Source organism: Pongo pygmaeus, chromosome 16, assembly GCF_028885625.2.
Source record: "Pongo pygmaeus isolate AG05252 chromosome 16, NHGRI_mPonPyg2-v2.0_pri, whole genome shotgun sequence".
Taxonomy (NCBI): domain Eukaryota; kingdom Metazoa; phylum Chordata; class Mammalia; order Primates; family Hominidae; genus Pongo; species Pongo pygmaeus.
Window position 1 is genome coordinate 24512420 of NC_072389.2, and position 24822 is coordinate 24537241.

Consider the following 24822-nt stretch of genomic DNA (forward strand, 5'->3'; position numbering starts at 1 on the left):
TTCATTAATTGTGATAAATGTATCAAACTATTATAAGGTGTTAATAATTTTCTAAAGAGTCTGAAGAGATTAACTACCATTTATAATTAGCGGATCTTGTTTTTATCCTGATTAGAATAAATTAAGTAAAAAAGACATTTGTAAATCAATCTGGGAAATTTAATTTATGAGCTGCGTATAGATAGTGCCAAAAGATTTACCTTTAAATATGACTGAAATGCCAGAAAATAAAGATGATAATGTCATTGTGGTTACTTTTTTTATTTCTTAGAGACCCAAACTGGATAAGGGTAAAATGACATGTTAATTTAAAATAATTTAATAAAGAAAAAAAGAAAAAAGTGAAGCAAGTGTAGCAAGATCTTGAAAACTGCTGAACCTGGGAGACAGGAGTTTGGGAGTTTGTGACATGATTTTTTTTTTCTCCTTCTCACATGTTTGAACAGTTTCATGATATAATCATGACTTTTTCCATAGTGTCCTTTTGATAACTCCTATTCTGCATGTGATTGTAAATATTTTCAATTATGGAATATTCTATCCAAGTACAAATATCTATAATTTGAACACTGCAACCCAATTTTTTAGTATAATGCTTCTTCGATGTCCCTCAATCATGAGATACTTAAAGGCTGGGCACAGTGGCTCATGCCCATAATCCCAGGACTTTAGGTGGGGCTGAGGCAGAAGGATTGCTTGAACCCTGGAGCTTCAGCCCAGCCTGGGCAACAGAGTGAGGCCACATCTCTACAATCAATCAATCAATCATCCAGGTGTGGTGGTACACATTTGTAGTCTTAGCAACTCAGGAGGCTGAGGTGGGGGGATTGCTTGAGCCCAGAAGGTTGAGGCTGCAGTGAGCTATGATCATGTCACTGCACTCCCACCTGGGTAACAGAGTGAGACCCTGTCTCAAAAAATAATAAAAAATAAAAAATAAATATTTCTTAGTCAAGAAATGCTTCTAAGATTTAATAAGTTAATTTCTGAAAAATGCCTAAGTGACATTGCACTGGCATCTATTTCTACTTCTGTTACTCATTCTATCACTAACTTTGATTTTAAAGATCTTTTACCATATTTATCCTTCTGTTAGTGTTGCTATAAAATTTACAATTCTTTTAAGAGTATTCCTCATGTTTTGTTTGGCAGTAATAAAAAGAATAAAATACAAATGTCTTAATTTTCTGAATTGAAAGTAGATACAATAGTTACATTTGATTTGGAAAATTAAATCTGTCCCTCTAAGTAACAAAAGTAACACAGTCAGTAATAGCCCATCTTAAAGAAAGGGAGTTTTATGGTTTTTAAAAATTGCTTTTATATTCCTTCAAACAATTACAGAGTGCACCATATGCCTCTGGAAGGCTTTGCATGTCATTAGTGAAAATCTGGGTGATTCACTTTTCACTTCAACTTCCTACCAGCCCACTTCAACTTCTTACCAGCTCTCCCTCCTGTTCTTCCTTCCTTCTGTCCATCCATCTGTCCTTCCTTCCTTCTGTCCATCCTTCCTCCCATCCGTCCTTCCTTTCTCGCTCTTTTTCTTTCTCCTTCCTTCTTTCCTTCCTTCCTTCCTTGTTTCCTATGTATCTGTATCTAAGAGTTAATCTTGATTTTGCCCTGTCACCTGTATACTGAGTGACAATAATCTGAATAAAAAAATGTTTAGATTGTCACAATCAGAATTCAGAATCTTCAGGTACATCTCATAACCTTTTTGGTCCTCAGCTTCTCCACCTGAAAATGGCAACACAATCCTGTTTGTTTGAAGCCAAGGAATTGGGCTAAATAACTATAACCTTAAGTTATGTAAGTCTCAATGACTAAATTTTATGAAAAATAATTTATTATTATTGCTTTTTATTAATTGTGTCCAAATGTCATGCACCTGGGATACTTTTAATAGTGCATGACATTTGGACAGGATTAACAAACACAGGCTTTTATTTTATATAAAATTGTAATGGTGCTGACATCAATAATGAATGACTTCAATCCTCAAATTGGTATAAATCCATGAAAGTTAAAAGTTAGAAGTCTGGACTAAATGTTTGTTTTGACTGTCTGTCCTTAAAGCTAAAAGCTAAGTGAACTGTGCAAACCTAACACTCGTCTCACTTTGCATAGGGTTCAGAGGGTTCCTGTCTTCTCGGGAATTATTTCAAAAGGGCACATTACCTAAGCTTTCCTATTTGCAATACAGTCTAGTGGGGGCTTTGTGGAGTATCCCTCAAATACTGGTCTCTGCTAAAATTTCCAGTTGATAGTAAAATATTTTTAAAAATTCTCTAGTTTATTGTGAAAAGCCAAAATGAGAACAGACTTTTTTAAAAAGGAGAATATTTTCCTTTCTTGATTAAAGAACAGACATTCCCCAGTACGCAGGAAATAAGTTCCCTCACTAGCCTGTTACTTTGAAGTTATATAATTTTTCTTTCCCGAGGAATAGATGCTCAGTGAAAAAAGATCTGCAAAACATACGAAAGCATAAACAAGAAAATAATTCATCTAGTGTCTGACCACTCAGAAAATAAAACTGTTAGAATTGCTACATTTCTCCACATTTTTTCTGTCTTACTTTTTTTTTTTTTTTAGACCGAGTCTGGCTCTGTCGCCCAGGCTGGAGTGCAGTGGTGCGATCTCGGCTCACTGCAAGCTCCGCTTCCCGGGTTCAGGCCATTCTCCTGCCTCAGCCTCCCAAGTAGCTGGGGCTACAGACGCCCGCCACCACATCCGGCTAATTTTTTGTATTTTTAGTAAAGATGGGGTTTCACCGTGTTAGCCAGGATGGTCTCAATCTTCTGACCTCGTGATCCGCCCACCTCGGCCTCCCAAAGTGCTGAGATTACAGGTGTGAGCCGCTGTGCCCGGCCTTTTCTATCTTACTTTTAAAACAGTATTTTTCTCATGTGCTTTTCCCCATCAGCCTGCAACAGTAAGGATTGTCTCGAAATCAAATCCAGCATCCCTGTCTGCCACTGGGAAGTCCGGGATCCTTATCACCTACTCATCTGACCAGCCCCATCTCTGTCACTAGTCCCTACGGCTCTGCAGCTCCTCCCTCGGCCTCAGCAGGGCACTCCTCACCCTCTGTGTGCTGCAGTGTGGGGCTGCCCTCCTCCCCATCTGGGCTCCCACTCTCTATGCCAGGTCACGCCACCCCTGCACAGAGGCCTCTCTACCTCATGTGAGTTGGGCCACTCCCTGTGCTGCCATCCTCCTTGCCTTTTGTGGGTCTTGACATCCTGCACTGCAGGATTAAACCCTCTGTGGCATTTAACAGCACCAAGTACAATATGAGACATAAGAAATGCCCTCAAAGGGCCGGGCACGGTGGCTCACGCCTGTAATCCCAGCACTTTGGGAGGCCAAGGCGGGTGGATCATGAGGTCAAGAGATCGAACCACCCTGGCCAACATGGTGAAACCCCGTCTCTACTAAAAATACAAAAATTAGCTGGGCATAGTAGTGCATGCCTGTAGTCCCAGCTACTCGGGAGGCTGAGGCAGGAGAATTGCTTGGATCCAGGAGGCAGAGGTTGCAGTGAGCCAAGATTGTGCCACTGCACTCCAGCCTGGGTGACAGAGCGAGACTCCGTCTCAAAAAAAAAAAAAAGAAAGAAAGAAAGAAATGCCTTCAATGAAATCTTCTATTTTACTTTTATAACCTTGTCATTTTATTTTCAGAAAAGGCAAATAAGCAACTATGTCTATGGCAAGGAATGCAGAAACTTGATACATTTACCCTACACTAAAGGTAACCTAGAGGAGTTTTTTGTCTCTTTGTGTTAGGGACCAAGGTACTCAGCACAGTTCTGGAATAGTAGGCCTTCAAAAAACACTTGGTGAGTAAATAAATAAACAAACAGATTCCAGCCATTCTCAATATGTCTATAAACTTTCTGTCATGAGAAATCAGGAGTAAAAGCTGTGTTTGCAGATCCTCCACTAGTCTGTGAATCCAAAAAAAGCACTCCTCTGGGAGGGCACATAGTTTTAAACAGTTCTCTTTATGCTCTACCTCTAAGGAGATAAAGGGTTCTTTTTTTTTTTTTAAAGGTACCCCCTCCATTACTCCCAGCAGATGTAACACTTTGAGTATAATTGAACAACATCCTTGTGCAAAAAAATAGATGTTCCTTCCCCTGGCTAGACTCAGCCCCATATACATTAGGGCCAAGGCTTGGCCAACCAACCATAGACCAGACTTCAGGCCACAGTAGATCATAAGCAACCAATCACAAGCAGTGATCCTAGGTATTTAATACAAAAATCTTTAAATACAAATTACCACTAGTCTGCAAAATTTTTCACAGTATCTCAGTATCTAAAACCAGATGCCCAAAGAGACGGAAAATAAGTAACTAGACAGTAGGCTTCTTCACAATAAAAGAAAAAACAGCCCTACCATCAAACTTGGACTTTTTAATAAAACATGTACATTGCATCACTCTAATCAGCAATAAAAAAACTGAGTTTTTATCATAAAAATTCTGGCAAAAATGCGTCATCAACTATTAGGACAACCATCTGAAACAGCTTTGATAAACTGCTGCTTGCCTTTTTGATTAAGGCACATGACAAACGAATATATAGATAGTACTGAAATTTTTGTGGTTACCCCATCAAGAAATCTAGCTTCCATAAAATTACTTCATATTGACTATAAAAGTTCCTTTCTCCTGTGTAACACAAGTAAGGATTAACAAAACTGATACAACTGAATAAAATATCAACAAATCAGTGCATACTAATGCAGATTTTGCTTAGCACAAACCATTTTTACTTTTCTACTGAAAGCAGAAGAATCAAAGGACAAAAGCCACATAATTCTGAGTCATGTACAAGACACCAAAAAGAATACAAAGAGAGTACTAAACAGAGATCTTTTTCTAAAATAAAAAAGGTACCAGAATGTATTGCTGTTCCAAGGATCTGCAGTTTCTTCTTCGGGTTCTTTGGTCTTCACAAGTTAATCTTCTGACCACCTCCCTTTGCTCCACTATGTCCTCAAAGCAACAACTCACATTCCTTGTTCCATTGGGTTCCCCCATTAGATTCAGGTTCAATGCACATTCAACTACGTAGCCTTCTCTTCCCTTTGAGAGATGCCCAGTACCTGTGCATTTACCCTACACTAAAGGTAACCCAGAGCAGTTTTTTGCCTCTTTATGTTAGGGACCAAGGTGCTCAGCACTGTTCTGGAACAGTCGGCCTTCAAACACTTGGTGAATAAATAAATAAACAAACAGATTCCAGCCATTCTCAACATGTCTATAAACCTTCTGTCACGAGAAATGAGGAGTAAAAGCTGTGTTTGCAGATCCTCTGTACCTCGGATAACTCTCTAGACACAGCCACTACTCAGCCCTTCTCCGATCCTACACCTTTACTTTTTCTGCCTATCCACTCTGTTCTCATAATGTGCCAATCTCTTAAGAAGCTTCTGAAGAGAACTACTCCAAATTACTGAAATGTAAGTACTTCATCTAAATCCTCATAGCATACTTCCTATACTTTCTCTGTGGCATTTTTAAACTTCTTCCCTATATCACAGTCATCCTTGTACATGACTAATATTCCACAATGGATCATAAATTGAGGGTAAAGCCTGTGTATAATTTGTATGTTAATTTTCCAATGTACCTACCATAGTGCCTTACACAGAGCAGATATCCCGTGGGTCTTGGAATAAATATATGAAATATATAAAATGCTTCTACGGAAAGACAAATAAGGAACAAAACTCATACTTTTCAGAACTTACTATCCCAGGAAATTCACTTTTTTCAAGAATTTTTCAGCAGTATTTCTTGCCCTTTGGCTTGTTTTCCTGTGCAGAGATGTGGGACCTCTATCTTTTCCTACTAACTTACCCTACCTCCCCGTGATAGGCCACTAAATTATACTTGCACTTTCTCTTCTTTTAGGACTTTCCAAATCCGATGCCCTACTATTCAATTTTCTCTTTCCTATCATCATAGAAACAGCATGATGGAGCTATCCATTTACTAACATGCACGCCTTGTCAATCTTCCTTTCAAAGGCAGTCCTGGGAAACAAGGTGGAAGGGAGTACAGAATAACGGAAGAAATAAGAATTTGTGTATCTGGCCATATTTCCATACTTCCAAGCTTCTCTCTTTTATAAAACCCAAATTAAATGCTGTTGACCTATTAAGTATCTAAAATTTAGTTCAATAAAGGGCATTCAATAAATGGAAGTTACTATTACAGGATAGTTAATACTAGTATAATTACCTATTACACAGTCTATATACTACTTTAAATGTAACAACCCCAATTTATTTCTGCATTTTTTTAAAGATGACAATAAGAAATTGGCAGTTCATTATATAAAACGGCTTGAATGTGGTTTTCTTAAGCAGATGACAACCCACATCAAAGTGCCCTTCTCACCGCACTGCCCCGCATGGTCTTTGCTGGATTAGCAGAAGGGATGGCAGCACTCAGCTCAGGCTCTGGCTTACACAAAAGTACGATGGGGTCACGATGAGATGGGCACCATTCTTTCACTTGTCCACCTGCTTGCACAGCTTTATCTAAAACTGTTCTGAAGTTGGTTCCCTCGGGGAGAAAATAAAAGTTTGCAGAGCACAGAAGTGATTCTAACAGCAACGTATATAGGCTGGTTAGATGTTGAGTTCTAGTCTCCAACTTTACTTATCTTCCCCTTCTATAGACCCCAATTCACTTAATCATAAAAACAGCTCCTAACAGTCTTTGTGTTCTCGTTTTTGGAAAGATGACAAAATCACTTATAAAATGAAAAGCATAGCTATACCTTAAGATATATTTGGTGGTTACTATCTGCCAAATAAAAGCTAATTAATATTAATCTTTTCCTACAACTCATGAATGTAGGAAGAAATCATTCTCTCCAAAAATTGGTCCATTTATTTTAAAAGTATTCCTCTCTCAAAACAGCAATGTGACTTAAAAAAAAGATTTTTAGAAAAATCTCAATAATATACAAACTTTTTACGAAGATAAATAAAACTAATCTCCAGCCACCATGACAACAGCGTTTACCTCAGCAAGCACAAAATCTTCATCATCAAATTATTAAGAAGCATAAATTTGGCCTCAAAATAACTTAAAGCTCTTTTTTTTTTTTTACCACCCAGGATTCACTACTACATGAAAAAAAAAATTACAAAGCCATAAATGCAATATGCTCTCATTTGTGTTTTTAAAATATGCGCAGGGGCCAGGCATGGTGATTCAAGCCTGATCTCTCATCACTTTGGGAAATGGAGGCAGGTGGATCACTTGAGCCCAGGAGTTCAAGACAAGCCAGGGCAACATGGTAAAACCTCGTCTCTGCAAAAAATACAAAAATTAGCTGGGCCTGGTAGCACATGTCTACAGTGTCAGCTACTCAGGAGGCTGAGGTAGAAGGGTTGCCTGAGCCCTGGAGGTTGGCGCTGCAGCGAGCTGTGATCCTGCCACTGCACTCCAGCCTGAGTGACAGAGCAAGACCTTGTCTCAAAAATAAATAAATAAATAAATAAAATAAAGTATGCACAGAGCTTGGAACAGAAAATGAAAGTTGGAGGACCATTTTAACTTTTCACTTTATACCCTTCTTAAGAATCTGTACTTCTGACAATTGGCAGATTACTTTTGTGAACTTTAAAAATCTTTATACTAAAACTGAGGAAAAACAGTTTCGGTAAAAATGAATTTACAACTGAGCCTAATTTAATCAAGCAAAAATGTGGGTCCAAATTGGGAATTTATTCAAATGAAGGTCATTTATACACATTGTTACCTGCTCTTAAAGGCTTATACAGTTCATTGGATGGTGTCCTTTGCCAGAGTTCCTTAAATTTTGCTCTTAAATCATTATCGGTTGCTTCTTCTTCATCCAACAACCTTAATGACTTTAAAAGGAAGCAAAAAGAACCCTGAAATGTCATTTCTGGTATAAAATATTTAATGCATTTAATAAATGTTCATACACAATATAAGTGAGAATTTGGTGAGATGGGAATATTAGGTTAGAATATAAATCGACTTTTTTCTTGCAGACATCTGTTATAATGCATTTAACAAAAAGTCTTATAAATTTAAGGCTGAATTAGCTATCACGTTTCTCAGTAAAAAAAAAAAAGGAAGAATAAATAAGAGACTATTTACATCCATATATCAATTTAAAAAGAGTTTTAAGATTAAAATAAATAAATAGAAGCCATAAACAAAACAAAGGGGAAAACTGATTACATTAAAAAATAAAAGATTTAGACTTTCATTCCAATACAACAAACAGAAAATTATGTTTAATATATTTTTAAGTGCCTTCTAACGAGTAGATAAGATGACAGGATAGTTGGGGGCCAGAAACACAAGGAAATACTAATCTACCAGTAGACACAGTGCTAGCACCAACAATATATCACAATCCCTGATAGCTTAGGACAAAGAATAGCAAACTTCTGTCAAACACCACAGAGTAAATATTTTAGGCTTTCTGGGCCACAGTCTATGGCACACAGAATTCTTCTTTTTTGACAATGCTCTAAAAAAGATAAAAATTATCCTTAACTAGCGAACCACACAAAAGTAGGCCACAAGCCAGCATTGGCCCACCATCCATAGTTCACCAGCTGTGTAGTTCACCATTGACTTGGATTGTGAATTTAGAAAATTCAAGAAGAAACATAGGTAGGGACAATAAAAGGTGAGAGGTCAGATCAAAAGCACTCTCCACCCTCAAACTGGTATACTTCCAAATAGGTGATTCTCAAGTTAAAACAGAAAACTGCCCTACAGAAGAAAACATGCCTGTCTGGATCTTGGCTGTAAAGAAGAAAGAAAAAAAAAAAAAAAGGAAGTATTATCTGAGATTCCTGATCAAAAGCCTGAACTTGGGACTAGAAACCACACTATCTGTGTGACACAAAGTCCTAAGATAAATTACTACTATAATTAAAAGATTATAAAAGAAAGGAAAAAACCTCAAGTTTGAGGAGGTGCCAGGTATATAATGCCTTTTTATGGCAGAAGCAAACACAAATTCTTTCTAGAATTCACCTTAAACCCAGATCTCAATGAATTTCCACCAATAAATTACAGGAAATATGAATGCACAATCAAAACTCACTGAACACTAAATGCAATTCAGTATTCTGTACTGGTTCTTGGAACAGAAGGAGGAACATTGGTAGAGTAACTGGTAAAATCTGAGTAATAATACTGTACCAATGTCAATTTCCTAGTTTTAACAAATGTGCCATGACCGCATAAGATTTTAACTTTCAGGGAAGCTAGGTGAAAAATATACAGGAACTTTCTACACTAAATTTGCAAAGTCTCTGTAAATCTGAAACTATTTTTTAAAGTTTTAAAAAACAGTAACAAAAAAACTGAACACAACAGAAAACAAGCCACCATAACCAAGAATCAGCAAAAATTACAAATCGTAGAATCAAACTCACAAAAACTACAGATATTGGAATTATAAGATAAAAAATATAAAATAAATATATTTAATATATTTTAAGAAATTAGGGATAAATTAAAGGGTTTAACCTTCCAGGTTAAGACAAATTAAATTAAAAAGAAAAATCTTGCTACATGCTATGTATCAAATAAATCAATAATTACAAAGACTGAACAGTTTGTATGATAGTTGATTTCTCATAGTATACTAGTTTTACACAGTGCTCATTTGAGTTTCATTAATGTGTACTCACTTACCCTTAAGATAAGAATGAAACCCATTCTCACTCAACCAGAATTTCTCTTATGCTAAAGAGAAGGCTCTGGGCCACAGTAAATTCACCAAAGTGATGAATACTAACTACACCGTGAACACTAGCATGAGGAAGTGTCCAGTCCCAATCCCTGCTGGACATCAAGGATTCACAGTGTTTATACTTGAAAAGCAAATCTTATAAAACATACCTCATCTAGGATTTCTCTATTTCGTTGCAGTAATTCAGGCAGTTCTTTAATCAACTGATCAACAGTCTGGATGTCTCCCTGTTCAATCACAGATCTGGATTTAGTCAATATAGACTGAGGTACAGTGTCTCCAGACACATCTTCAATTGCTGCTGGAAGATTAAGGGAAGCTAGCACCCTGAAAAAATGAGATACTATGTTATATTGAAGTCTAAAACAATTTAACTCCTCATCAATATTTACTTTATTTAATTTAATCTTCTATAACCAAATCAACAGCAATGGAGTTAGCACCCAGAAAAACTGGATAAGCCCTATCAATGAAAAACATAGCAAAGATTAACAGAAAAACAAAAAAATCAGTGATTGATAAAATTAAACCAAAATCATTAAAAAATTAAGTTCACAATTCAGAATTAAAAGCCAAAAAATAGGCTGGTGCAGTGGCTCACACCTGTAATCCCAGCACTTTGGGAGGCCAAGGCAGGGGGATCACCTGAGGTCAGGAATTCGAGACCAGCCTGACCAACATGGTGAAACCCCATGTCCACTAAAAATACAAAAATTAGTCAGGCGTAGTGGTGAGCACCTATAATCCCAGCTACTTGGGAGACTGAGGCACAAGAATCACCTGAAGCTGGGAGGCGAAGGTTGCAGTGAGCCGAGATCTCACCACTGCACTCCAGCCTGGGCAACAGAGTGAGACTCCATCTCGAAAAAAAAAAAAAAGCCAAAAAATAAGAAAAACTATGACCGCATTAAAATATATTAGGTATCGTTGGCTTACAGTTCAAACTTCTTTCAGTCTAAGTAATTAAAAGTCAAAAATTCTATCCTAAAAAAGCAATCTTTTATACTTTTGATTGTTATAGCATCTCTAACAAGTCAGAAACAATACACAAAATAGTTATGTTTTTCTTTTTTGCTCTCCTTCAACAGAATCAGTAGTTATAATTTCACATCACCTAGGCAAAATGTCAACAAAAATAGATGATCTAAGTATTCATTACAGAATCTTCATCTGTTCTCAGTTTTGTAGCACAATAACAATTCCTCAGTTATTTCATTTACATGATGTGGAAGGGAGGTCAATATCCCTACCCACTATGTAAAGACAAAAAGGCAAATGAAATGATGTAATACAATGAACTCCTCAGAAAACAAGCTCTGTAAAATCTCAGACTGCCTGTTTATCATATGCTAGAGTAAACTTACATTCCTCTCTTGTTAAAGAAAAATGATGGTAAAATCCATGCATTAATCAAAACTGAAAACTTGAAAAGGCAAGCCAACTACGAGAGAAATACAGCTGGCCCTTGAACAGCACAGATTTGAACTATGTGAGTCCATGTTTATGTGGACTTTCACCTCTTTCACCTCCGCCTGCTCCAAGACAGCAAGACCAAGCCTCCTTCCTCCTCTTCCTCAGCCTACTCAAACATGAAATAGACAAGGACGAAGACCTTTATGATGATCCACTTCCATTTAATCATAGTAAATATATTTTCTCTTCCTTATGATTTTCTTAATAGCATTTTTTCTCTAGCTTATTTATTATAAGAATATACTATAGAATACATATACAAAATATATGTTAATTGACTGTTTATGTTATTGGTAAGGCTTCTGGTCAACAGCAGGCTATTAGTACTTAAGTTTTGGGGACTCAGAAGTTATATGCAGATTTGACTGTGCAGGGGGGTCAGCACCCATAACCCCTATGTTGTTCAGGGTCAACTATATTCTCAATTATATGTATCTGACAAAGCACTTGTATCCAGAATATGTAAAGAACTTTTTAAATATTAAGAAAAACTCAGTTTTAGAAACTGAGAAAAAGATTCCAATAGACACTTTACAGAAAAGATATGAATGGCTAGTAAGCACATGAAAAGCTGTTCAGTATCATTAGTAATTAGGAGAATGCAAATTAAATCATTAAAGTAAGATTCTGCTACACACACACTAAAGTAGCTAAAACTAAAAAGACTGACAGTACCAAGTATTGGTGAGGATGCAGAACAACTGTATTTCTCAAACAGTGCAGATAGGATATAAAATGGAACAACCGCTTTGGAAAACAACCTGGCAATTTCGTATAAAATTAAATATGCTAACCACACAACCTAACAATTCCACTCCTAAGTATTTACCCAAGAGAACTAAAATATGTCCACACGAAGATTTATATGTGAATGTTCATAGAAACTGAAATGTCCATTAACAGGTGAAAGAGTTAACAAACTGCTCTATAACCATAAAATGGAATACTGCTCAGCCATAGAAAAGACTCAAATTGATACACACAACATAGATGAATCTCAAAAACAGTAGCTAAGTGAAAAAAAGCAAAACACATTCTAAGTGTATACTGTACATACTGTAAGTACTGTATATGTATATGCTAGAATGATTACACGTATTTTAAACTGTATAAAAAGTAAAACAAAATTTAAGACAGGGAGCAGATCAATAGTGGCCAGGGGCCAGAAGAGGAAGGACTGGGAAAGGGGCATGAGACAATTTTTTCAGGGTAACAGTAATGTTCTCTATCTTAATCATAGTGCCGGTTACATGGGTACACACATTTATCAAAACTAACTAAATGGCCAGGCACGGTGGCTCATGCCTGTAATCCCAGCACTTTGGGAGGTCAAGGCAGGAGGATCACTTGAGCCCAGGAGTTCAAGACCAGGAGCCCAGGAGTTCAAGACCAGCCTGGACAACAAAGTGAGATCTCGTCTCTTTAAAAAAATCAAAAAATTAGCCAAGTGTGGTGGCTTGCACCTGTGGCCTCAGCTACACAGGAGGCTGAGGCAGGAGGATCACCTGAGCCCAGAAGGTTGAGACTGCAGTGAGCCATGTTTAATGTTTACACCACTGCACTCCAGCCTGGTGACAATAAGACCCTGTCCCAAAAAACAAAACAAAACAAAACAAAACAAAAATATATATATACACACACACACATATACATATAATAATTGAACTGTGTACTTAGAATAGGCGTATTTTGTGTGTGCAAAATATACCTACAATTTTTTTAAACCAATGAATTATTTTCTTAGTATTCAATCCATCAGAAACAAAAATCGGTTCAGAACACTAAACGTACCATGTATCTGAGTTCATTTCTACTTCTCATTTCCCCCAAATAAATATCTCTTAAAATACAAATTTTTAGTCAAATATCCTCACCTTGTTTCTATAATTTCTTCCAACTATATTTGCTAAAGCTTCATAAATACAGTGTCCACCAAAAATAGTTGTAAGTGTGTGTCTACATTTTCTATTTTATATACTCTTGACATTTAGCTCTAAGCTCAGAAACTAAAATGTTCATAAACTAAAGAACAACCAAACAGAAAACTTTAGGCTCTAAAATTAAGCTCTACCTACCCATTTGCCAAAGTGGTGGCTTCTCTCATCTGAGCAATTGATCTGTTACCAAATCGGCTGTCCTCTGATTACAGGCAGCCAAAGACTGCTGCACTGACAAGGGAACCATCTTCTCAAACAGATCTAAAATTAGGAAGAGAAATTACAACAAAATTTTAAGACAAAAACCCAAACTGTAAAAGTGACTGTTCATATTTTCTTTCCAATATTCACATAGTCCATACATATTTGATATTTAAAGATCAAAATATCAATAGTCTATTGACATTTAAAGATCAAAATGAAATAACTATTTAAAGCACAATGATAAAGAGAATTTTTAGATCACTACATTCACGGACAATGGTGACAATGAAAAGTTTCTTCTTTGAACTTAATTTTCTTTAACTTTTTCAGATGTGTTCATCACTGAGTCTGAGGGATCTTCAGTGACGCTGTTCATTTGTTGATTAAACTGAATGAGGGGCCGGGAGCAGTGGCTAAGGTCTGTAATCCCAGCACTTTGGGAGGCTGAGGCAGGTGGCTCACCTGAGGTCAGGAGTTCAAGACCAGTCTGGCCAACTTGGCGAAACCCCATCTCTACTAAAAATACAAAAAGTAGCCAGTGTAATGGTAGGAGCCTGTAGTCTCAGCTACTGGGGAGGCTGAGGCAGGAGAATCGTCTGAATCCAGGAGGCGGAGGTTGCAGTGAGCTGAGATTGCACCGCTGCACCACAGCCTGGGCAACAGAGCAAGACTCGGTCTCAAAAAAAAAAAAAAAATTGACTGAATGGGTCACGGCAGCAGGATTCCATTTCTGGCTCCAACACTTCCTAGCTATGTGACCTTGAGGAAATTACTTAACCACTCTGTGCATCAGTATCCTCATCAAATAGGGATAATATCAGTACCCATCTCAGGGCACTTGTGAAAACTAATGAGCTAATATTTGTAAAGTGCTTAAAGAGTGCCTGGAACATGGTAAACTCTTTGTGTTTGCTAAATAAACATATAATCACCCTTTCTCAGTAACAGAATATTCTCCTTGGGATCTCAGCTAGAGGCTACCATCTGTTGTATACATTTGTATACATCTACAATATAATAACATTTATTTATCTCATACAAATACCACTCCAGAAGTTTACATGTTTAAAGAAATAGGCCGGGCATGGTGGCTCATGCCTGTAATCCCAGCACTTTGGGACACCGAGGCAGGTGGATCACCTGAGGTCGGGAGTTCCAGGCCAGCCTGACCAACATGGAGAAACCCCATCTCTACTAAAAACACAAAATTAGCTGGGCATGGTGGCAGGCACCTGTAGTCCCAGCTACTTGGGAGGCTGAGGCAGGAGAATCACTTGAACCCGGGAGGCAGAGGTTGCAGTGAGGGAGATAGCACCACTGCATTTTAGCCTGGGCAACAAGAGTGAGACTCTGCCTCAAAAAAAAAAAAAAAAAGAAAAAAAAAAAGAAATATTTTTGTGGTTTATTTTTACATTTATTTATTTAATTAATTAATTTATTTATTTATTTATTTATTTTTGAGAAAAGATCTCACTCTGTCACCCAGGCTGGAGTATGGTGGCACGGTCTCAGCTCACTGCAACCTCCACCTCCTGGGCTCAAGCGAGCCTCCCACCTCAGCCTCCAGAGTAGCTAAAGCCACAGGCATGCACCATCACGCCCAGTTAATTTTTTTTTTTTTTTTGGTAGAGACAGGGTTTCGCCAGGTGCACAGGCTGGTCTCTAACTCCTGAGCTCAAGCAATCTACCCATCTCAGCCTCCCAAAGTGCTAGGATTACAGGTGTGAGCCACCACATCCGGCCATATTTCTTTATTTTTAATGGCAGCATCTTAAATAACAAATGTTAACAAAATGACAAGTGCTACAGTGTTAATCAAACACACAGTTTCAAGTCTTCTAACTATTGTATACTTTACATATGCTTTATTATTGTTTACTTTCCATCTTAACATTGCACTGACACAATACAATATTTATTCTCATATTCATCTTAAACAACATGAATACAAATTATATTCAAAGCATACAACAGCAATTATGTGATTTTTAGCTAGGAAAACACAGTAAACTAGAGAAAAATGAGATTAAAGTGTGTCTGAATAACTGACATACCAGTAAATTTCTGACTGATGGGTACATTGACTGGGGTAGATTTCACAAGTGTGGCTTTGCCAATAGGATCTAGATCTTTAAGGTCTGGAACTCGATCACGATAAATGAAGTCATTATCCTTCTTTGCTGCAGTAAGGGAACAATTGATTTTGTCAGAAAAATCCTTCACATTAACATATTCATCATAGCGAGATGCCACTGTTTTAATCAGTTCTGCTGCACGCTAAAAAGAAAAATGTCAACAACAACAACAAAAAAAGAGGGAGATGATTTTCTTTCTCTTTCCCCACCAAATATTTAAGCATTGGTTTCAACAAAAAAATCTTTAATTCAAAGACCTGCATTTCCAGCAATGTGGCTGACAGGATTACCTGGAAATTCTCCGATCACAAAATACCTGAAAACTGAAGGATAATACCAACAGCTATCCCTATAAACACACAGGCAAATTATCAAGATAATAAAAGAAATCCATGAGCCAATCAGTATAAACTGACATTGAAGAAAGCTGGCTGTTGGGTTCTTTCTTTCTTTCTTTCTTTCTTTCAGACAGAGTCTCACTCTGTGACACCCAGGCTGGAGCACAGTGGCGCGATCTTGGCTCACTGTGACCTCCACCTCCCAGGTTCAAGCAACTCTCCCACTTCAGCCTCCCAAGAAGCTGGAATTACAGGCGTGCACCCCCACGCCAAGCTAATTTTTGTATGTTTTGGTAGACATCGGGTTTCATCATATTGGCCAGGCCAGTCTCCAACTCCTGATCTTAAGTGATCTGCCCAACTCAGCTTCCCAAAGTGCTGGGATTACAGGCATGAGCCACTGTGCCCTGTCTGGCTGTTGGGTTATTTCTATATCCAAAAAATTAGCAGTTAAAACTTATTAAAGGCCCTCATGGAGACCTGAAACAAGGGTCTTGAAACCACACAACACAGAGAATTGAGATGCACCTCTTTCACTCCTTCACATGAAGGCAGGAACCTCAAAGGGCCTAACTCTCAGTGAAACGGTGGATCTGAAAAAAATTATCCAACAACACAGGACGTGAACAACATGTCAACATCAGTAAGAAATTTTTTTTTAAGTTTGGCCTTATAAAAAATGAACATAAGCCACATACAAATTTAGGTGGTATTAGGTATAGTGACACCATATAAAATAGACAATAAGGCCAAAAGCATTATTAGGGATAAATATAACACATGATCTTTTAATATTTGCCAGTTTGCCAGAAAGATGTAAAATTTCTTATATTTTGCATGTAATAGTATCTACATCAACAATTATAATGAGAAATTGATACATTTACCCATAATCAAAGTGGAAGATTTTAACATCTCTGTCTCAGCAATGGCTGGGCCAGATTTTTCAAAAGTGTAAGATTACAGAAGATTTGAGCAACACAATTAACAGGTTTGGTTTACCAGACATAGAGAACACTAGACTCCACAAATAGAGAATATATTATATTCTCAGGCATATAGAAAGCATCTACATCTATAAAATGACCAGATGAAGAGATAAGGCAAGTCTAAAACACCAACATTACAAGAATACAAAAATGGTTTAATACTAGAAAATCTACTTATATAATTCTCCAAAATAATAAGTTAAAAAATCAAATTTCTCCATAGATATTGAAAAAGTATTTGATAAAATTCAATATTCTTGATTTTTTAAAATCTTAGTAAAATAGACATTATAGTTCCTTAACATGATACAAATCTTAACCTCCAAAGCTGGTATCATGCTTAGAGAAAGATAACCAAAATAAAACAAAAGCTACCCTTCAGTGTAAACTAGGAAATGGGAAATTGCACAAATTTAAATCACTTTTTAAATTTGTAAATCAAATTTGATTTGTAAATGTGGTTGAACCCTCCCCCAAATAGCAAACACCAGTACCAGAACCGCAGGTGCTCTGTACACAGAGGGGAAGACAGGGAAGGGCCAAGGCTGCCACCCTAAGTTCAAACTACTTTCAGCAAATCTGAAAACAACAAAACAGGATGAGAAAACCTTGCCAGGTGATGGTAAAGGCAAAGCCAACTGGCCCCTCTCATGCCACCAGGGGACCACAGAAAAAAATGTGATGCTGAGGGGCCTCATCCCAAGAGAGCTGCTGAGAAAGAGAAGTAGACAGATTAACTAAAAAGACAGGGTTTCTAGGGGAAGCAGAAAGAGACAACAGAAAAGTAGGGAGGGAGAAGAAAGGGCATAAGCACTCAGAAAATGCCAGCAAAATATAAACCCGAAAAGTAGATGCATCAACTTGAAATGCAAAGGCTGTGAGGAATTCAGGGAAGCACAGGTACAGAGGTAGTGGGATTCTTCCTAATCCAGGGTAGGCTTTAAGAGCCAGAGAAGTGGACCTTAGGAGGGATCCCTTAACACAATGATGCTTGTAAAGCTAACCCTGCCCATTTCCCCACAGAGGAACCTCCAGCAAAATCAATCTCATTCAAACATAAGTAACTGAAAAGGCAACTCATCTCTCAATACAAAAAAAAACATAAGGAAAAAACTGAAAACAAGCAGTACATCTTTCCAGTAGACGATGAAAGCTCACCAAAGAAATAGTGCCGCAAAGTAGATGAAAACAGCATGCTAAAAACTAAACTAAACTAAAACACTTAAGAACACAATGACAGTACCAAAAGAACAGAGGACTGGATGGCCCAAACCAGAGCGAGTGATAGCCAAATAGCAAAAGAATATGAAACAGGAAGTGACAGAACTCACAAAAGTAAAGAAAAATATAAATTTATTTAAGAAAGCAAGACTGAGACATTTATACAAGGAGCAAAAGGGAAAACAGACATCACAGAAATCATAGTAAAAAACATACAGAACAAGAAAAAGTGAAGAAAACTCAACACAGAAGTTGGGAAGGAGGAGGCTGTTACAAATTAAAGATTTAGAGGGCATATCAATCAAATGCAAAGTGAGGACTTTGTGTGGATCCTGATTTGAACAAACCAAGACCCCTGAGAAAAAAATCAGGGAGAACTAAACTACATGTAGATAATACTGGATTATGACTATTAACTACTAATTCATATTAATATTAATTTTGCTAGATTGGGATAATGACCCATCTAGCAAAATTCATTTTTTAAATTTTTGTTCTTTAATTTTTTTAAATCTTTATCTCTTAGAGACACAGGCTAAAAAACTTAAGAATGAAATGATACATGAGATAGTTGTAAAATACTCCAAAAAAATAAGGAGGAAAGGAGAAATAGCTAAAACACAAAATAGCGAAATACTCATAATCACTTAAGTTGGGTAACAGAAATTCAATGATTCATACTTTTATATATGCCTGACCATCATAGTTACACAACTATACTTTTATATATATTTTCCGTCATAGTTAAATGAAAGAAAATTCATATGAAGAAACATATGCAAGAATAGTCAGGAAAATCCAGAAAATGACAAAATTCAGGAAACAAGCAAGGACAGGCAGGAAAATTCAAAAAACGAGAGATAATACCTATCAGACATTAAAACAGTCTAAAGTATAACTAAAATGATATGGAACTGGAGTATGAGCAGATAAACAAGTCAATGAAACAATAAAAGCAGAAATAGATCCCAATATATACCATGAATCTAATGTGTGATAAAGTCAGAATCTCAGATCAGTGAGGTAAACAAGGCTATTATAATAAATGGTGTGGGGACAACTGGCTAGCCATTTGGAAGAAGACTTTAAAACTGGATCCATACCTAGCACCACACATCAGGATAAATTCCAAGTGGATCAACAATCTAAATATATAACAAATTACAGATGTATTTATATTTTGCTATCAGTAATCCCATTTCTATTAAATTATTTAAGATATACCTGCTGCTATGTAAGGGACTGTGCTCCCCAAATTTCGTATTTTGAATCCCTAACTCCTAATGTGATGGTATTTGAACATGGGACCTTTGGAAACTAATGGGGTTTAGATGAGGTCATGGAGGTGGGGCCTCACAGGGCATTAGTTCCCTTACAAGAAGAGACACCAGAGGGCTTGCTCTTGCTGTTCAACATATGAGGATACAGAGAAAAGGCCATCTGTAAATCTCACCAGAACATGACCATACTGGCACCCTGGCCTTGGATTTCCAGGCTCCAGAACAATCAGAAAATAAATTTCTGTTGTTTAAACCACCCAGTCTATGGTGTTCTTATGGCAGCCTAAGCTAAGACACCTGCTGAAGTACAAGATAACTTGTGTACATGATTTTTTACTGTAGCATTGTTTATAATAGTGAATCTTGGAAACATTCAAGTATCTAGCAATAGGAGACAGCAATAAACTGTGGCTCACACAGTGAAGTACAATGCAGCTCTAAGGATGGTCTCCCTATTGCTGAATTAAGATGAAGAGATCTCCAGGATACATTGTTACATGAGAAAAGAAGGTACACAACACTGTATATATTAATAGCATACCAGCACTTCAGTAAGAATGAGAAGTGAGAATGTGCAATGCGTGTGTGCTGTATATGTATATATTTGCTTCGATTTCAAAGAAAGAAAAAAAGACAAGAAATTAATGGAAATTAACTATGGGGCAGTGGGAATAATGGATGGGGGAACAGGATAGAGGGAAAAAGAGGAACAGGAATTGAACTATATAACCTTATATATACCTATTTTCCCAATTTTGAAAAATTTCAAGCTCACAAAATAATTATCTAGGTTCAACAATTACCATTTTGCCACATTTGCTTTATCTATTTCTTTCCCATACAAACACAAAATCACGTACCTTTTTTTCTTTTATTGCAGGACTATCTTAAACTGAAGTTAGACGTGATGAGCCCTCATCCCTAAACACATCAGCAAGTATTCTATAAGGACAATCTCCTTAATACCTACAACCTAGTATCATAACTAAGATAACAATACTTGTACAAAATCAGATTTACAATCTTGCTAGGTCCCTCATTAATGAGTCAAATAAATCTTTGACATGTAGTCATTCTATGTGAGTCATGTTTTTATATCTGTGTATGTGTGTGTGTTTTTCTATATCTTTTTGAAAATTGTATTTCACCATCTTTGAAGATCCACCAAGATGACCAAGAAGATCCATCTTCTGGGGCCACATAAACTGCACTGTTCAAGAAGTGCAACAGGTACAACTTTTCTTGGCCCCAGAAGTGATTCCAAGCAGTAATTTTACCTTTGTTGCCATTTTATCTATTGTTTTGATTCTCCTGATTGTGACTTTATTTTCATTTCTGGTTTGCACAGGACCAATAAGTTATTTCTCTTTGCTAGTAGCCATAACTAGAAAGTTGGTTTAAGAGTGTGACCTCCTAAGATCTCTGTCAGCATCATGGGGGATTATACTCTACTGAGTGACAAACTACAGCCAATATGGTTTATTGGTCAACTTCTTGTCTGTTCTGTTTGCCTTCTTGGGAGTGTAAATCAATTAAAAAATATTTCATGCCTACTGGAAAGAATAACTGCCCTTTGAAATATGGATCAGTGAGTGTGTTCTGTGTTAACTTTTTTTTTTTGAGAAAGGGTGTCACTATATTGTCCAGGCTGGCCTCAAACTACTAGCCTCAAACGATCCTCCCACCTCAACCTCCCAAGTAGCTGTACTACAGGCAGGTGCCATCACACTCATCTGTCTTAACCTTAACCTTTAACTAAAGCTGTAAAACTAAAGCTGCAAAATCTATGTGTCTATAACTGAGGAAAAGTTTTTACCTCCCTCCCACTGTGTGAATTTGAAATAGTTTCCTTTTTCAGGGGTACTTAGAAATGAGATTAAATTTCAAAAGGAGTTCTTTCTCTGACTGATTTATAGAGACTAAATATGGGCTTATTTAAATCTAATAGTCCCAGAAACCAGAAAATAAAGAAACTAAACTTATAATTTAAATATGCTAGCCTTAAAAAAAGAATCCTTCCCACAAATTCCTTGTTCAGCATCATTTTTATATATGAATCTAAGTTACTGTAATCAAAGTGAAGCCCCAGACAAATCTGGGTTTGACTCTTTTTAAAAAAAGTCTTTCTCTGATTTGGTCACTGTGAGATGTTTTCCCACGAAAAGGCTAATTAATTAATCTGAACCTCCTAAACAACATTTCCATTGTTATGGTCTGAACGTGTCCCCCAAAGTTCATGTGTTCCCAATCCCAAAGTGTTGGGACGTGGGGGCATAATAAGAGGTGATGAGGTCAAGAGGACTCCACCCTCATGAATAGATTAATGTCATTATCATGGGAGAGGGCTAGTTATCAAGAGAGGGGCTTCATTAAGCAGTTCGGCTCCCTCTTGCTCTCTCTCACTCACTAGCACTCCCTTGCCCTTCTACATTTCACCACGGGTAACACAGCACAAAGACCCTCACCAGGTGGCAGCACCTTGATATTGGACTTCTCAGCCTTCAAAATTGTGACAAATTTCTGTTCTTTATCAATTACCCAGTCTGTGGTATTCTGCTATAACAGCACAAAATAAACCAAGACATCCATAGTATGTTCTAAAAATCAGTACATATTTAAACTTCCCTAACTCAAATGCCATAAGTCATCTTTCTATCCTCTGTCTACCAATACTCAAAACACAAACAACTTGTACAAACAGCTCTTGTTCCTGCTGGCAAGTTGCCTCAGGTGCCATAATGTCACAGCAAGTTTCTGATAACCCCAATGCCAACAGTATGAACACAACTGCATAGAAGGTACTCGGCTGTTCACAAGATATATATATATATATGCACACACATCTCTCCACTGTCCTCCTCAAGTTGTGGAAGTATATGCCCCAGTTTAGACAAAGACCAGGCCACAAGTTAAACACTACACATACTCCTGGAGCATGGCAATTAATTTAGAATTATTTTTACACTAAAATAAACATGAATAAAAAAGAGAACTGAATGCAAATTTTGCATGAATTTTTCAGATAAAATACGAGACCTCAAAAAAACATGCAGTAAAGTCTAAAGATAAAAACAATCTGGAGATGGCAATGAATTTAGAATTATTTTTACATTAAAATAAACATGGATAAAAAAGAGAATTGAATGCAAATTTTGCATCAATTTTTTAGATAAAATATGAGACCTCAAAAAAACATGCAGTAAAGTCTAAAGATAAAAACAATCACTTGTCACTGCTGATGGGGTGATGAATGGGAAAGGTTTTTATGGGCAAACTTGGAAATCTCACTAGGGAAAAAAAGAGAGACCCAAGTTAGTTACTTAAATATTTATTACCAAGAGACTCACCTGTAACCTTGCAATTTCCTCTCCAAATGTCTTGTGCTGTTTTGCCGGGATAGACTGATGGCACTCAGCACTGGCCTGCATGATACAGTGCTTGGCAGCCAAGACAGGGAACACCTCCTGGAAATAAAATACTGACCAGGGGAGAGTCCAACCACACAAACCACCACAGACAACATGGGATGCAGGAAGAAAGAGGAGAAGAAGACAGAAATTACAATCACCCCATTCATGACTTAGAGATTAAGGTTAGTCATTAGGTGTAAACAGAGAAGACGACATGATTTTGTGTGGATTGAAATGTATGAATTAAATTTTTTTCTTCCAATTGAAGGGGTTTTTTTTAATTGTTAACTGAAGCCAATTTAGGCTTTTATAATTCTCTTTAATTGATCCGTGAAGTCAACATTTTGTTTACAAAAAGAAAGAAAAGCATGCATTATTAGAAAGAGAAGTAGAATGGACACTCACAGAGGAACATCAAGCACAGGGCTTTAGAAGCTTTCTTATGAGCCCTTACCCAGCCTGTAGAGTTAACTAAACCATCATTACTCACATATACCAATGAAGTTGCTCTATAGATGACTGTTTCATCATGTTTTAAAAAAAAAAGACAGTTAATTCTCACTTAAATTCATATCCTAAGAGGTTTCTTACTAAAGATGATTTTAGCCATATAAAAATGATTTACTATCATAGATACACTAATATTTCAGTATCACATACTCAAAAACATATCATAGACAAATGCACTAAGTATATGAACAATGATAATGATAAACTGTTATTTTGCCTATTTGTTTTGAAAATAATTCCAGGCAAACTTAATTTTAAAAGATCCAAAGACATAAAGCAGGAAAGCAATTATACTAGTAGTGGCTCTTCCAAAATGTCAAAATCTAACCTGTAACCTCACTGCTTTTAGGAAGTATATGATATTAAGAAAATCCAAGGAATTAGTCTAGACAATCACTATCTAAACACAAAATGTAAGAGAATCAAAAACTGAATTACTACCTTGGGTGCTTTCCTGTCTCCCAGGGAATAATTTCCTACCTTCCTGGATCACTACTTGCAGACATTTCAGTTTTTAACTAGAATATGAAAACACCTTATGAGCTTTATTAGTAAAAAGGAAAAAATAAAAGACATCTAAATTTCAAACTACACTCATGCCAGTTCTCAGGGTAAGGCTGGAGCAACTTGGTTCTGAAACAGGAGATTTTCAAGGAGTACCAGCAATGCTGCAGAGGTAGCTTCCAAGTCTTTGTAGGTGACTTTCTTCTCTCCATGACAGGACTGAACTAATGGCCCAACAGGATGTAACGGAACACTGTGCAGCTGAACGTGAGGTCTTTCAGAGGAAAAAAACATGAGAGGAGATCCCAAGTCTCTTTTTAAGAGGAAGGCTGTTAATACCCAAGAGTCCTGGGCAAATTTCTGTTAGGTTCTTGGTGTATCTTAAATCCCCAGGAATCGTCACATTAATTCCTTATTGATCATTTTCTGAGTAATAAGTACCGTTAATGCACTTATGTGCATTTTTACTTCACCCCCAAGTTGTCTGCAATTTTTTAATGTACAAAGATTCCTGAATATGACTTATAAATCAATAAATTCCCCTACCAAAAAAATCATGTAACAGATACCATATGATGAAACTAATTCCTTGAACATTTCTGAAGGAAGTAGTTGAAACATATATTTCACTCCATCTTTAAGTTTTCTTTATTAATCATTCCAAATTTACTAGTGATTTCCTTTGTCATTAACAAATGATCATCACTGAATAGTCTTTTCAATTGTCACTTCAGAAAGGTTCACATTAAAACATTATACTTCCTGTGATATGTAGTTTAAGATGGTTGCTTTTCCTTAGCTGTCCATTAGCAGCCCAATTTTTTATCCCTGTTGCCAAAACTGAATTCTAATCAAAGTATCAGATGAATTTGTTAAGTTTTCTTTTCCTTTTTTCTTTATGTCTGTTTTTGCACTTCAAGACTCATCTTTAAGAAAACAGGACAATAATTAAAACTGTGAATAATCAACATGCTCAAGTATACATGCTTGTACCAAATCACCAATGATTCAGAACTACACAATGCCTTGATTTGATAAA

The 24822-nt window shown here is 36.8% G+C and overlaps 1 pseudogene; it reads right to left on the reverse strand.

The window, feature by feature from the left end:
• Positions 1-5513: 5513 nt before the first annotated feature.
• The window catches only part of LOC129014570 (programmed cell death 6-interacting protein-like), an 88529-nt pseudogene continuing 69220 nt past the window's right edge, over positions 5514-24822 (reverse strand).